This window comes from Odocoileus virginianus, chromosome 21, assembly GCF_023699985.2.
Source record: "Odocoileus virginianus isolate 20LAN1187 ecotype Illinois chromosome 21, Ovbor_1.2, whole genome shotgun sequence".
Lineage (NCBI taxonomy): Eukaryota > Metazoa > Chordata > Mammalia > Artiodactyla > Cervidae > Odocoileus > Odocoileus virginianus.
Genome location: NC_069694.1, coordinates 47,694,208 through 47,709,052, shown reverse-complemented (window position 1 = coordinate 47,709,052; position 14,845 = coordinate 47,694,208). Strand labels below are relative to the sequence as shown.

The 14,845-nt window shown below is 42.5% G+C and overlaps 1 long non-coding RNA gene across 3 annotated transcripts in view; it reads left to right on the top strand.

The window, feature by feature from the left end:
- The window catches only part of LOC110133759 (uncharacterized), a 259,888-nt gene extending 252,070 nt beyond the window's left edge, over window positions 1-7,818 (top strand). For all 3 annotated transcript variants that reach the window (XR_011482541.1, XR_002312872.2, XR_011482540.1), the window contains 2 exons: window positions 4,308-4,462; window positions 7,565-7,818. This is a non-coding gene — a long non-coding RNA (uncharacterized lncRNA). The remainder of the gene's footprint in view (window positions 1-4,307; window positions 4,463-7,564) is intronic.
- The last annotated feature ends 7,027 nt before the right edge of the window (window positions 7,819-14,845 follow it).

Genomic DNA, 14,845 nt, shown 5'->3' with positions numbered 1-14,845 from the left:
ACATCACTTGATAATTAATGTCAGTTGGTATTTAGTGAAACACACACTCAAATTACTGTAGTTATTTTAAGTAGAAAGGAAAAAAAGAAAAAAGAAAAAAAAAATAAGTAGAAAGGAACTGAATACAGGGAATTAGGTCCTGACAAAATTTTTGGGATAATTCATGCAGAGGGCTCTAGGCTGAGTCTTTTTTAAGAATGAGTCCTAGAAATGACAGAACTATATGCTGGAAGAGCTACTATCTCTGGGCCACCACTGGAATTATTGACAGCCAGGATGCAGGAGAATAGACCCTGGAAAACTGCTGCAGAAATATCTGCCAGCTATAAGAGAAGAGCCAAAACTGGCAGGAAAATGGCTTCTAGCCACCTTTGTAATATTTTGACTTGTAAAGACATATGTACACCCATGGCTGATTCATGTCAATGTATAGCAAAAACCACTACAGTATTGTAAAGTAATTAGCCTCCAATTAAAATAAATAATTTTTAAAAATGCATAAGAAGAAATATTTGGCTTTTGCCCTCATTCCTGACACAGAGCTACTAAAACCCTTGGAATTTCCTTAATGATAAGAATGATAGGACTTCCCTGATGTTGCAATGGATAAGAACCCATCTGCCAAGGCAGGGGACACGGGTTCGATCCCTGGGCTGGAAAGATTCCACATGCTGTAGTGCAACCAAGCCAGTGCCCCGCAGCTACTGAGTCCATGCTCTAGAGCCCACCCCGCAACCAGTGAGCCCCCGCGCTGCACCTACCGAAGCCCCTGCATGGAGAACCTGTACTCCACAACAAGAGAAACTGCCGCAATAATTCTGTGCACCACAACCCGGAGAAGTCCCGCTCCCCGCATCTAGAGAAAGCTTGAGTGAAGCAACAAAGACCCCACGTGACAAAAAATAAATAATTTAAATAACTATAAAGGTATTGTTATTATTCATAACAAGGTCCTTCAATCACACCTGAGTTTTTATCAATGACGTGACTTTCAGTTAGCTTCAAGATAAAGGCTGGTTGCCAAGGGAATGATCAGCCATCCCCTGCCTATGGAAAGCTCTGTGCCCTTCTGCTATATCTTGCCCTATATGCATCTCTTCCACCTGGCTGTTCCTGAGTTGAAACCTTTATGATAAACTAGCAATCTAGTAAGGAAAATATTTTCTTCAGTTCTCTGAGTCATTAGAGCATAATATTAAACCTATGGAGGGGTTGGGGAACCTCCTCTTTGTGGCAGGTATGTCAAAAGCATAGGTGATAACCTGGACTTAAGATTGGCATCAGAACTGGGGACATGGAGTGGAGTCTTACAGGACTAAGCTCTTTCACTTGTGCAATCTGATGCTCTCTCCAGGTAATGTCAGAATCGAGTTCCACTCTGACACCCAGTTGGTGTCTATAATGAAATAAAAATTGCTTAGAGTGAAAAAGCCTACATATCTTGCCTCAGAAGTGAAGTACTGAGAATGCCGTATACGGCAGGGAAAAAGAGGTTTTTTTCCCCACAACCTTCTTCCTTCCAAATGTGTCATGACTGCATCTAATAGATAGAACCTAACTTGCATCCAGATTATAGATGCAAAGGAGACTGGTCAACATAGTTTTCAGTTTTCCAGTCTCAAGTTTACATCAGTTCAGTTCAGTTCAGTTGCTCAGTCATGTCCAACTCTTTCTGACCCCATGGACTGCAGCACGCCAGGCCTCCCAGTCCATCACCAGCCCCCAGAGCTTACTCAAACTCATGTCCATTGAGTCGGTGATGCCATCCAACCATCTCATCCTCTGTCGTCCCCTTCTCCTCCCACCTTCAATCTTTCCCAGCATCAGGATCTTTTCCAATGAGTCAGTTCTTTGCATTGGGTGGCCAAAGTATTGGAGTTTCAACTTGAGCATCAGTCCTTCCAATGAATATTCAGGATTGATTTCCTTTAGGAGGGACTGGTTGGATCTCTTTGCAGTCCAAGGGACTCTCAAGAGTCTTCTCCAACACCACAGTTCAAAAGCATCAATTCTTCCGTGCTCGGCTTTCTTTATAGTCCAACTCTGACATCCATACATGACCACTGGAAAAACTGTAGCTTTGACTAGACAGATCTTTGTTGGTAAAGTAATGTCTCTGCTTTTTAATATGCTGTCTAGATTGGACATAGCTTTTCTTCCAAGGAGCGAATGTCTTTTAATTCCAAGGCTGCAGTTACCATCTGCAGTGATTTTGGAGCCCCCAAAAAATAAAGTCTGTCTCTTTTGCCATTGTTTCCCCATCTATTTGCATGAAGTGATGGGACTGGATAACACAGGAATCAGACCCAGGTCTCCCACGTTACAAGCAGATTCTTTGCTGGCTGAGCCACAAGGGAGAGCCCCCAAGTTTACATAAAGACATTCTAATAGGAGAGTGGAATGGACCTTAGCAGGCCATTCTTCAATATCTATCACAGACATTGTATCACTGTCCTAATATATTGTACTTGTGCATTCTAAAATTATACAGTGCTAGAAAAACATGATGGAAGTTGCCCGCTTTGGGAAATAAACTATTTTAAGTAAATCTATTCTATTGAAAGCAGAGGAAATGCAAGTAGTGTTACCTGGCAACTTTGAATATCAATGAAATGATTAAGCATACAGTTTCCATTTATTCATGATCTGTGGCAACACATTGCCAAATTTCCAACTGCTTGATATTATAGGAAAGGAGAAGAATCTGACTTGTGTAGTGCCCATTTAATCTTGAAAGTATTTTAAAACCTGTGCTTTCCTCAAATTTATTCATTCTCTCCTATGGGGGGGAAAAATCCAGGAAGAAAGGCATTCTGGCTTGCATCACATAAAATCTGAAAACTCTATAAATACTAAATAAAGTACTGCAGTAGGCTGAACAACAGCCACCCAAATATATTAGGTCCTAATCCTTGAAATCTATAAACATTACCTTATATGAAAAAAAAAAAAAAAACTTTTCAAATCTGATTAAAATAAGGATATTGAGATGGAGAGTTTATCCTGGTTTATCCAGGTGGGCCCTAAATGCAATCACATGTATCCTTACTAGAGGAAGGCAGAGTGAGATTTAACATGGATATACAGAGGAGAAAGGTATATGAAGACAGATTTGAAGATACTGGCCTCAAAGATAAAAGTGATGCTACCACAAACCAAGGAATGCCAGCAGCCATCAAAAATTGGAAGAACTAAGAGATTCTCCCCTCTAGCCACCGAAGGGAGCATGGCCCTGCTGACACCTTGACTTTGACCTAGTGACACTGATTTTGGACTTCTGGCCTCTAGATCTGTGAGAAATAAATTTCTGTTGTTTTAAGCCAACCAGGTTTACAGTAATTTACTGTAATAGTCACAGGACAAGTATTTCACAACTGAATTATTAGAGCCTACTAGCTCAGTTGCTTAAGGCAATTTTTGTCCAAAGACGCGTTGCTATGAGCCCCAGTGTATAGGAGCTGTGGAGATGTGAGTGTGGGTCAGAGACAGAGCACACTGCTTTAGCTCACACAGGACAGATGGGGCCTCAGTGGTGATTTAAGCTTGGGTGCTCTGATTCCAGTAGTAGTGTCAATCGTTCAGTCGTGTCTGACTCTGCAACCCCATGGACTGTAGCCCGCCAGGCTCCTCTGTCCATGGGATTTCGCAAGCAAGAATACTGGAGTGGGTAGCCATTTCCCTCTCCAGGGGAGCTTCCTGACCCAGGGATTGAACCTAGGCCTCTTCTGGTTCCAGAGGCTGTACTTTCTTCAATCTACAGTACAGCTGGAAAGTGGACACAAGTTCCCTTATGTCACCACTGGAGTCACTCTCCACTCCAATCCTAGTAGAAATCCAGGTTTCTTCCTCAATTTCTCCCTCTTCCACTTACCCACACCTGTTCAACAAGGAAGCCATTCCTGTCCAAATTCAGTTACAGTTCTTGGATCCATTTCCTCCTCCCATCCCACTGCTACTGCATCAGTTTATGCCTTTTATATCTTTTCCCCCAGATCATGGTAATAGTTTGCCAACTCTTTCCACTTACTTTCAATGCTTCCCTGTTACCTAAGGTATAAAGTCCAAGAGTATAGCATCACACAAGTAACTTTTCATTATCTGACCCCAAACTACTTCACTACTTTATTTCTCCCCACACTCAAGGTTCTAATTACACGCTAAAATTTTTATTCTCCTCCCATACACGAGGCCTTCACAAATGCATGGTTTTGCGCATGCTATTCTTTCACTTGCCATCACTCTCACCCATCCTCCAAGACACAGTGCAATGTCACCTGTTTCATAAAGCCTTTGTTGATTTTTCCCAGGTAACCCTAGATGCTCCTTTTACAACATGCAGTGCAGAGCAAATACTAACTGGATCCTGAATTCCTCAAGAGAAATGTATGAAATGTCATGAGCTTCACATTCTGGTTCAGAGTCTCCAGTGGTGGGACGTGCAATACCCATTTGTGTGCATAAAGTAAGTGTTAAATCTTTAATTTAAAAAATTAATTTATGTTTATATTTTGTTTTATTTTGAATTTTGATACTTTTAATAATTCATAAAATGAACATAATATGTACTGGTGGTACCTGTATGTGATTTTTAAAAAAAATAAATATGTATGAAGGGAGTGCTCACTAATTTTCTTTTTTAATAAAATGTTTGGCAACCACTGGTCTTGCCTATTTAAGGAGATTTAATAACAAATCACCCAGATGCAGCAGAGGAAGCCCTTTATCTCAAAAAAAAAAAAAAAATCAGTATCTAGAACACTTTTCCTCACTTGGCAAATACTCTGTGAATGTTAACTGAGCAAATAAACAAGTGAGAAATACATTTTTAGCATACATGTTCATGGAAGATGTAAAACGTAGCCTTTTGATCCTGAAGGTTTTGGGTAAGAATACCAAATCTCATACTTCCCAAGTTTGTGTCTTCAGGTAAGTCATTCATCTCTTTGAACATCAATTTCCTGATCAGTTAAAATGAAGATAATACAAGTTGGTTGTGAGAATTAAGAGAAATGATAAATGCAAGCTGCTTATCATAATGCCACATTAAGCACTCAGTAAACTGAAGCTGTTTCGCAGTACTGTATGGTAGAAAGTCCAAACTGGAAGCCCCCTATAACTTGTAGGTCCACTCTTACTTCTGCTCAAATTATTTTGCCTTACCGTCATCCCAGGAAAGGACCTGTGTGTCCTTAGATATGGATGACTTTTACAGGGATGAAATGTGGATATTTTTAAAGCCAGGTAAGAATCTTATAAGTTCAGGGTCATTCGTGCATTTCCTCATTCTGCCACACTGCAAGAGAGGTTTACTGGATTTTGGCAGAATCATTTCAAAACACTTCAGAATAGGAACACAATGAAGTCACCTTTCTTTGGGCTTAGACCTTTGTGTCTGTCTGAGCTCCTCTGGGTTGAAGGGAGGCATTGCTCCTAAATGACTTATTGGCGGGAAGCAGATGAGCCTCTTCTTCTGGTCACTGAGGGACTGAAAGGCTCCCTAAGCAGAGGGTCATCATCTTCTGAGACCTGCAAGCACAAGTAGGTGCAACAGAACTCACAACATTGGAGAGGGAAGGCTTAGAGAGAAAAACTACCTTAGGCTGGTAAGTCCTTAGTGAGATCAGAGCAACCAGAAGAGTTGTTTAATCAGTGCTAACCTATGAGTTTCTCAGAGGATTGCCTCTTCCCAGGCTCTCCCCAGATGGAATAGAGGCTATAGGGCAGGAACGTCTGGCAAATTTGCAGGGGATTGAGTCAGTGGAGAGGGCAGCTAGGGTGACCAGTGCAATTGCTCTATCAAACAAGTCTATTATTTTAAAAATCCATTCTCCACAGTGCTTTCTTGACTATAATTGTTCAAAATTGCGAGACTTATCTCTCCATCGTGGACAAATTCCTCAGAAGCGCCTGACTGTATAAATAATACGGTCCACATTCCTTAAGATCAGAAAGACCCACAGGCTCCTTTATGATCTGACTTATGGCTAACCATCTAGTTTGTTGTTGTTGTGTTTAGTCACTAAGTTATGTCCAACTCTTTGTGACTCCATGGACTGTACCCCACCAGGCTCCTCTGTCCATGGGATTTCCCAGGCAAGAATACTGGAATGGGTTGCCATTTCCTTCACCAGGGGATCTTTCTGACCCAGAATCAAACCCAGGTCTCCTGCTTTGGCAGGAAGATACTTTACCACTGAGCCACCAGGGAAGCCCCTGTTTTTCTTTTTGTAAAGAATGTAATGTTTGTGGAGTTCATGGATCTAAATGCACCCAGTGGCCCCAGAGGTCACGAACATTGACAGGGCGGCGGTTGCTCTCCCAGATCATAGCTGAAGCTCAGTTTGGTGTTCTCTGGGTGGAAAGTTTGCTAAGTCATGAGCACCAGTGATTTCTAGTCTGAGGCTTTCACTTTTTCTAAATGAACAGGCTCTGAGAACAAATGCCGTTGCAAAAGCCACTCAACCCCTCTAGGCATCAGTATTTCCCCATTTCTAGCACGCAAGTGGCTGGCCTGGCTAGTCTTCTACACCTCTGTTGTTCTACAGGGACTTGAGGAAGGGTCATAACATGAATATCATGCTGTTATTGTCCCAGGCACTATGCTAGTCACATTATATAGATTATCCATTTAACCCTGTACGGTATTTAATCCTCATTTTCAGAGAAGGAAATAGAGGTAAGAGAGAGAAATGTGTTGCCCCATGACTGACAGGATCCATGTGGAATTAAGGGGTTTCCCAAAGTGTGATAGGGAAGAATCTTTGTATTCTATTACAAATTAATCACGAAAGAGATGTTGCCTATAAGTTTGAATCATACATAATGGCTCAGATATATGAACATTAAGTTCAAATACTTTTGTCTGGCTCACAGGAAACATCCTGACCAGGCCCACCTGTGATTGGCTGCAGAAAGTAAGATATTAACATGACCCCTCTAGAGTCTGGCTCAAACCAAGACTTTACGCCTTCTCCTTTGAGCATAAAAAAAAGCTTGAATTCTAACTCAGGGAAGACAGTTCTTTGGGACACTAGTTCACCATTTTCTTGGTGTGTTGGTTTTTCAAATAAAGTCTCTATTCCTTGCTTCAACAAATCGTCTCTTGATTTATTGACCTGTCATGCAGATAGCAGTAGGAGCTTGGACTCAGTAACAAAAGCTCCCCAAAGTTGCAGTGGGATGCAGTTACCAAAAGAAGAAAGGCCAAGACAGCAAACGTCCACATCAATATAGAAAGAAATGAGTATAGGCTCTGTTTTTCTGAATTTTCCTACCGATGCTGCAAACACAATCCCTTATGTCACTGATCTCAAATCTTTCTATGGCTTTGGAAAGTTTTCAGTGTGTTTACTTTCAAACGTTTTTCAAGCCAATTTGTAACTCTTGTTTATGTCTAAAGAAAGTGAAAGTTGCTCAGTCGTGTCCGTTACCTCTTTGTGACCCCAAGAACTATACAGTCCATGGAATTCTCCGGGCCAGAATACTGTTTAGCCTTTCCCTTCTCCAGGGAATCTTCCTAACCCAGGGATCCAAAGGGATTGAACCCAGGTCTTCTGCATTGCAGGTGGATTCTTTATCAGCTGAGCCACAAGGGAAGCCCAAGAATAAATGGAGTGGGTAGCCTATCCCTTTTCCAGAAGATCTTCCTGACCCAGGAATTGAACCGGCGTCTCCTGCATTACAGGCAGATTCTTTACCAACTGAGCCATCAGCGAAGCCCTGTTTATGTCTAAAGAAAAGAAAGTGAAGTCACTCAGTCATGTCCAACTCTTTGCGATCCCATGGTGTAGCCTGCCAGGCTCCTCTGTCCGTGGGATTTTCCAGGTAAGACTACTGGAGTGGGTTGCCATTTCCTTCTCCAGGGGATCTTCCCGACCCAGGGATCAAACTCGGGTCTCCTGCATTGCAGGCAGATGAGCCACCACGGATATGTTTATGTCTAATCCCCTTCCTATTAATTTATCTCCAATAATCCTATTTTTTCTTGCTCCCCATCTTGAGTAAAACTTCAGTTTTAATTTAACTTAAATTCGGTGATTAGAAAGTACACCCAAAGCAGCCAAGAAACCACCTAAGGCAAGATTAAAGGGACATGAGAAGCTCATCAAGATTAGGAGATTGGACCACCTAAAACTCTGCATACACCCTAATCTTGTCAGCAACCTCAACCTTTTGAAACTTTGTAGAAGAAAGAGGAATGCAAGACTGTTGTTATTGCCTTGATCTTTATCACATACATTTGCCTGACTTATAACTTCTCCCTATTTACCAAGGAGTGGGGGCACAGTTCTTAAAACCCTAGCCTACTGTGTTCCCCCTTTGCCTGGCAAAGGAACAAAGCCACTCTTTCCTTCTCCATTAAAACAAAACAAAACAAAACAAAACTGGATCCAAATTCAGAACACCCCAGAAATCATTAGACTTTATAACAGGTATTATATGATCTTAAAAAAGAAAAAAGCTTCAAAAGTCTAAAGTACAGAACTTCAAACAAAGAATCAGACATTAATAAATCAGCATGGGGACTTCCCTAGCGGTCTGATGGGTGTCCACTTTGCAAGGCAGGAGATGTGGGTTCGAACCCTGGTCCAGGAAACTAGGATCCCACCTGCCTCGGGGCAGCTAGGCCCAAGGCAAGGGTACTGGTGCTGCAACCATGGAAGAGATTGTGCCACAGCTACAGAGGTTAGTGAAAGTCGCTTAGTCACTTCTAACTCTTTGCGACCCCATGGAGTGTGCAGTTCTGTGAAACTCTCCAGGCCAGAACACTGGAGTGGGTAGCCTTTCCCTTCTCCAGAGGATCTTCCCAACCCAGGGATCGAACCCAGGTCTCCCGAGTTGCAGGCAGATTCTTTACCCGCTGAGCCACAAGGGAAGCCAGCAAGAGAATCCATGTGCTGCAACAAAAGATCCCAAGTGCCACAACTAAGACCCCATGCAGCCAAATACAGAAATAAATCACCATGATTTTGGAAATTCCACATTTGGAGAACTGTTTTACTCATTTGGCTTCTTGGAAACTCTTATTTTATGGATGATATTTTTTTCTCAAGGTCACCTTATTTTCCAACTTTAAACATCCTCCAATCTCTTCCAAAGTTTTTTCTCTTAGTTCAATCAGTTCAGTCACTCAGTCGTGTCTGACTCTCAGCGACCCCTTCACCAACTCCCAGAACTTGCTCAAACTCATGTCCATTGGGTCAGTGATGCCATCCAACCATCTCATCCTCTGTTGTCCCCTTCTCCTCCTGCCTTCAGTCTTTCCCAGCATCAGGATCTTTTCCAGTGAGTCGGCTCTTCACATCAGGTGGCCAAAGTGTTGGACTTTCAGCTTCAGCACCAGTCCTTCCCATGAATATTCGGGACTGATTTCCTTGAGGATGGACTAGTTGGGTCTCCTTGCAGTCCAAGGGACTCTCAAGAGTCTTCTCCAACACCACAGTTCAAAAGCATCAATTTTTCTCCTAAGATACTTGAACCATTACAAGAGCTCTCTACATGGTCTAACTGAGAAAGACTCCAGGCTCAAAGTAGAACTGTTGGAGAGGAATCTGCCGCTGTGAATGCCTGCAGCACTGAGAGAATGTGAACCACAGATGGTCAGGCCAGGGTGGGGGCATGGGTGTGAGCCTGGCCATCTGCAGTGCAGATGGCCAAACTCGGCCTTCCCTCTTCCTCCTTTTCCTACTAAGAACCATAAAACATGACAAGTGGAGGACACCTAACTGTTCAATAATCCTCATTCTACAGGAGAAAAGTGAGGCCACCAAAGTGAAAGGGAGTTGCCTAAGATACCTGGTAAATTAATTAATGCAGGGCTAGGAAAAAACTCAGGCTTCCCTGACGGCTCAGTTAGTAAAGAATCTGCCTGCAGTGCAGGAGACTGAGGTTTGATCCCTGGGTCAGGAAGGTCCTCTGGAGAAGGAAATGGCAAACTGCTCCAGTCTTCTTCCCTGGAAAATCCCATGGACAAAGAAGCCTGGCGGGCTACAGTTCATGGGGTTGCAAGGGTCGGACATGACTTATCAACTAAACCACCACCACCATCAGGAAAGAACTCAGGCCTTCTAAGAATAGGTCAAGGGCTCTCCCCGTGTCTACAGGCTTCCCTTCCTTATCCTTCCTCTAACAGGAGCTGAAATGACTCCTGCGAAGTCTCCCTGTGCCTGCATTTGGAGCAGGCTGGTCTTCTTCCCTCCAGCCCTTCCCTCTCTCCAGCCCTCCCTCCCTCTCTCTCCTCCTTCCTTGCATTCTTTTCCTTCCTTGTTGTATATAAAATACAGCAAAATGATGTGTAAAATACAATACAATCATAAAAACAAGTAACAGAAGAAAAAATAAGGGTGAAGCTTACAAGATGGAGATGGGAATAAGGTTAAAAATGTGTACTATATTAAGGTAAAAACGTCGACAAAGGTAAGTCCCAGATTTGCCTCCAAATTTTTCCAACAGTGGAAACATAATTCACATTATTCTTGATAATAAATCAAGTACCTAAGATGACAGAACTATTAATACTGAGACCAGATAGAAATACTCTTCAGAGTTTCCTTATAATCAAAATATTTGAAGATTTGTTGTTGTTCCTTTTAGGCTATTTGCTGTGGAACACGTTGAAAAGATAGTCTTTAGGAGTTTAATTAGTATTCACTGTCTTAGGCCAAGTCATAAGGTGGTAAAGCCCTCCTCAGTCTTACATGAGAGTAACTGCCCTGCAGGCCTGAAGGCTCAGCTATGGTCCACTGTCCTGCCACATGCCTCTGACAGGTTAAAGTTGGAACGTGGTGGGAAAGGGACTCACTGAGATTCATGCCTTTTTCAAGGTCTCCTTTATAGTTTGGACCAATATTTATCAGAGGGAGGGTCCGAGAGGGTCTAGGTATTTCTTTGTAATTAAAAGAAGTTTATTCATTATAAATTTCCATGCATCTGCTATTTTCTACTAACACAAAAATCAAGAGTAAACGCAGTTTCCTAGCAGCCAGCTCATTAATACACATTTGTTTAGTCGCTAAGTTATGTCTGACTCTTTTGTGACCCCATGGACTGGAGCCCACCAGCCTTCTTTCCATGGGATTCTCCAGGCAAGAATACTGGAGTGGGTTGCCATTTCCCTCTCCAGAGGATCTTCCCAACCCAGGGATCAAACCCAGGTCTCCTGCATTGGCAGGCGGACTCTATTACTGAGCCACTAGGGAAGCCATCATTAATACATACAAACACATATATATGCATACATATATGGAGAGAGTGTGGGAACCTTAATATAATGTAAAAGTAACTCTTCAGTCACTCAGTCGTGTCTGACTTTTGGCGACCCCACAGACTGCAGTACGCCAGGCCTCCCTGTCCATCACCAACTCCTGGGGTTTACCCAAACCCATGTCCATTGAGTAGGTGATGCCATCCAACCATCTCATCCTCTGTCGTCCCCTTCTCCTCCTGCCCTCAATCTTTCCCAGCATCAGGGTCTTTTCAAATGAGTCAGCTCTTTGCATCAGGTGGCCAAAATATTGGAGTTTCAGCCTCAACATCAGTCCTTCCAATGAACACCCAGGACCGATCTCCTTCAGGATGGACTGGTTGGATCTCCTTGCAGTCCAAGAGACTCTCAAGAGTCTTCTCCAGCACTATAGTTCAAAAGCATCAATTCTTTGGTGCTCAGCTTTCTTTATAGTCCAATTCTCACATCCATACATGACTACTGGAAAAACCATAGCCTTGACTAGACAGACCTTTGTTGGCAAAGTAATGTCTCTGTTTTATAATATGCTAACTAGGTTGGTCATAACTTTCCTTCCAAGGAGTGTCTTTTAATTTCATGGCTGCAGTCACCATATGCAGTGAAAAGTAACCCTAGATTTCCATTAACATGCAGGTTGCCTAATTGTTCTCCAGGGGTGCTTTGATCTTAATAGCAATAATACAAAATTGTTTTCATTATCAAATAATGTTCTTGAGGTTTTCCTTTATATCTCAAATACATTTTTTGTGCTACCAAATAATTCTGTGTGTTGAACACATACAGGGGAAGTTTATCAGAATATATCTGAATAAAGAAAGCACGAGAGGTAGGATCCCATTACCTCCTACCTGATCTCCTTTCCCAGACGTCCCTCAAGGGCCAAGGAAAATTCATTCCTTGGGCCTTAATTGCTCTTTGCTATTCCCAGAGTAAAAAGTCTTGGCTCACAAACTCAGAGGCTTTCAGGCAGTAAGCAACTGTCTGCAGCATGGAAGGTACATGCTCACAGTGTTGTGAAAACCCCAGAGTTATACTGGATTTTTGAACACCTATCACATTCCCTTATTACATTTTCTTAAATCAGATGTCATCCTCTGAAATGCTGTGTTCACCACTCACTTAACTGAACTTTTTCAATTCACTGAATTGAAGGTGTCTATTTTGAAGTGTGAGTTTATTTTTACGTAATTATTTGTACATCTCCTATTTACATAAAATTTTGACCTTTTATATTTCCCTTAATCTCTTCCAAGATTAATAAGACATGTTGATCACTATGATAAGATCTTTTTAGGACAGATCTACTTGGGATGGGCTTTGAAGCGGCTCAGGCCCACCTCAAACTTCAGGGCAAAAGAAGACGATTCTTTGTAACTCTGGCCAAGCACCACGATAAGGAGGTGCAGGATGCCACCTGAGGCACATACAGGGTACCTCTGGAGGGCAATGGGAAGCAGGAGCAGAAGGTGGGTCCCCAGGTCACCCTGCTCCTCCCAGTGTTTGGGGGAGGCCTCTGCCCTGCCACAGTAGTTAAGAAGGCTCCAGGCCCCAACTTCCCTGTTCCAATAAAAAATCTTGCAAGCCACCTCAGTTCTGTCAGTTTTTGTCAGAAAAGGAATGGGGAAAGTTAAGGCCCCTTGGCTTCTTTTGTTTGTAAATAAATTGTGTCTTTGAGGAAAAAAAAAACTTCCTAAACCTTTTAATTTTCAGAGAGATCTAAAGTGAAGATTAAAAAATAAAAAAAGAAAGAAAGTGAAAATGACCAGGAACTGAATATTGATTTTTCTCTCTGGGAGTTTTGTTTTTTGGTTATCTTTTTTTCCCAAGGTTAGAATTTCTTGCTTACAAATCAATACAGTTTCCAACTTTCGAAACCATCTCCAGTTAGGTTAGCAAAGTTAATTGGGGAAAAAAAAGAAATAAAATGTGGTCCCTGTATTGCCAACCTCTGTAAGCAGGGCCAGAATAAAATTGCAATTTACTACTGTTGTCCCTTTCCATCTGTGCCAGATCCAATGCCAGCTTGGTGGCATCAAAGAAGGTACATGAAGAAATTATGATCTGAATCCCTCTCAAGGGGTCAATTGAATCAGAGACAAGGGAATATGGCATCACCTACTTGAGATGTGTTTTTCAGTTCCGAAATCTTTAGATCTGTTGAAACAGAGCTATACAACTCTGATGTGATGTGGTTGTTTGTAGTCATTTGTTAGAGCAGCCCTATGACACTAAGAACTCGTTGTCTCTGCCCTTAAGATACAAGGTAGAGTGGCTTCCCCGGTGTCTCAGTGTTAAAGAATCCACCTGCAAGGCAAGAGACATGGGTTGGATCTCTGGGTCAGGAAGATACCCTGGAGAAGGAAATAGCAACCCACTGCAGTATTCTTGCCTGGAGAATCCCATGGACAGAGGAGCCTGGCAGGCCACAGTCCATGGGGTTGCAAAAGTAGGACACAACTTTGCGACTAAAACCATTAATCACCACCACCTCCCACGTGGCTGAGGGCTTCAGAGCTGTCGTAACAAGCACAGCAGTTTAGGAGGTGAGAGCAGGGAACCTTATTTTTGAACAGGTAAAGCCTTAAGCTGGGAGTAGCTCGTGAATATCCAAAGGGGTTTCGGAAGGAAGGGTATCCAAGCAGACAGAATGATAGGACAAACTGAGCCCAAACTCAAGATGTTCAGAGGATATGAAAAGGGTCAGCATGGCTAGACTCATATAGGGACCAGAGGTCTAGAAAAGTAGGTTAGTGTTAGATGGGCTGAGAAACAATGAGTATCAGTTCAGGTCAGTTCAGTTGCTCAGTCGTGTCCGACTCTTTGCGACCCCATGAACTACAGCACGCCAGGCCTCCCTGTCCATCACCAACTCCCAGAGTTTACTGAAACTCATGTCCATTGAGTAGGTGATGCCATCCAACCACCTCATCCTCTCTTGTCCCCTTCTCCTCCTGCTCCCAATCCCTCCCAGCATCAGGGTCTTTTCCAACGAGTCAGCTCTCCATATCAGGTGGCCAAAGTATTGGAGTTTCAGCTTCAGCATCAGTCCTTCCAATGAACACACAGGACTGATCTCCTTTAGGATGGACTGGTTGGATCTCCTTGTAGTCCAAGGGACTCTCAAAAGTCTTCTCCAACACCACAGTTCAAAAGCATCAATTCTTCAGCACTCAGCTTTCTTCATAGTCCAATTCTCATATCCATACATGACCACTGGAAAAACCATATCCTTGACTAGACTGACCTTCGTTGACCAAGTAATGTCTCTGCTTTTTAACATGCTGTCTAGGGTGATCATAACTTTCCTTCCAAGGAGTAAGCATCTTTTATCATATTTCTCAACCAGTGAAATTTTAAGCTGATATCATGCAGCCCAGTGGTTATTTTACATATAGAGAAAGAAATTAAGGATCACTGTACTTTCCCCAATAGCCAGGTCTGGAATAGAGTCAGGACCAAACTCCAGATCTTTTGTTTAGCTGTCATTCATCTTTGTAAATAAATTTGTCTTTCGAAGTATGCCTTACTCTCTGAACTAGTTTTGAGAATTTTACTACTAAATGTCGATTAGCTGTTATTTTTTAAGCCCCAATTATTTAT